The following is a 1,219-nucleotide window of genomic DNA, read 5'->3' as shown; positions in this document are numbered from 1 at the left end:
GAACCTGCGAGGCAGAGGTCGCAGTGAGCTGAGATGGCGCCATTGCACTCCGGCCTGGGCAACAAGGGCGATCTCAAAACAAAACAAAACAAAAAACAGTGGTGTGTTTTGCTGTTGTTTTGTTTTACTATTATCTCTATGTAAGAGGTTATCTTACACAGTTATCTCTATGGTAATATTGAAAGAAATTACCATCTAAGGTCCTCCAGGATCAAGATAGTATTCTAAGTGAGAATATGTAAGCACTTTCTTCTACCAATTCCTCCAGTTATTTCCCGCTGAAATAACTCAACTAGTGGAAAAGGCAAAATTATATCTCACAGTGAGTAACCATAAAAAATTGAACACTGACCTACGAAGTATCTGACAGATTTCATCTCAACTCTCAGTATGAATGAATCAGGTATCTCTATGTGAATGTTTGCAAAGAACAAGATCACAGAATGGAAAGGCTGCAAAGCCCGAAGAGCAGTACCAGTGTGAACACTTCTTTTTAAATGTCAGACCGGTAATGTACCGACACTGGAACAAGGTCTGAGAGAGGCACATCTCACGCTTGAGTGTGAACACCCAATCATCACATTCATAAACCACAAAAACATCCAGCATGACATTTTTTTTTTTGGAGATGAAGTTTCACTCTTGTGCCCAGGCTGGAGTGCAATGGCACGATCTCGCCTCCCTGCAATCTCCACCTCCGGGGTCCAAGTGATTCTCCTGCCTCAGCCTCCCAAGTAGTTGGAATTACAGACATGCACCAGCACGCCCGGCTGATTTTTGTATTATTAGTGGAGACAGCGTTTTGCCATGTTGGCTAGGCTGGGCTTGAACTCCTGACCTCAGGTGATCCACCCTTCTTGGCCTCCCAAGGTGCTGGGGTTAGAGGCGTGAGCTACCAGGCCCACCCCAGTGTGAACATTTAAAGCAAACAGATTCCTGTCATTAAACAAAGATACCATGGGGAGGAGAAAAGAAGAGTTAAGAGAGAGAAAAAATGACTTCATCAATAATAACCACAACCCAAAAGCATGTGTTTTGAGAGAGGAAAAGGTGGTGGGACATGGTAGAACAGCCGCGGGCTGCTACAGAAAGCAGTCATCTCAAGAAGGGGTAAGTGGACAAAAGGCGTGATGACTGAAGTAAATGGCACACTGGAGAGTGAAAAAAACAAATTATTGAATTAGTTCAAGGGAATCTCTTGAAGCTCAGATGAAAGTGA

At 43.7% G+C, this 1,219-nt stretch overlaps 1 non-coding gene across 1 annotated transcript; it reads right to left on the bottom strand.

Annotated features, from left to right (window-relative positions):
• Positions 1-498: 498 nt before the first annotated feature.
• LOC115893397 lies at positions 499-602 on the bottom strand. The gene has a single exon (XR_004053407.1). It is a non-coding gene; the product is annotated as a small nucleolar RNA U13 (small nucleolar RNA).
• Between the last annotated feature and the right edge of the window lie 617 nt (positions 603-1,219).

The sequence above is a fragment of the Rhinopithecus roxellana genome, chromosome 14 (genome assembly GCF_007565055.1).
Source record: "Rhinopithecus roxellana isolate Shanxi Qingling chromosome 14, ASM756505v1, whole genome shotgun sequence".
Classification (NCBI taxonomy): Eukaryota; Metazoa; Chordata; class Mammalia; order Primates; family Cercopithecidae; genus Rhinopithecus; species Rhinopithecus roxellana.
The sequence above is the reverse complement of the archived record's forward strand: the minus strand, read 5'-3'. Positions and strand labels throughout refer to the sequence as shown.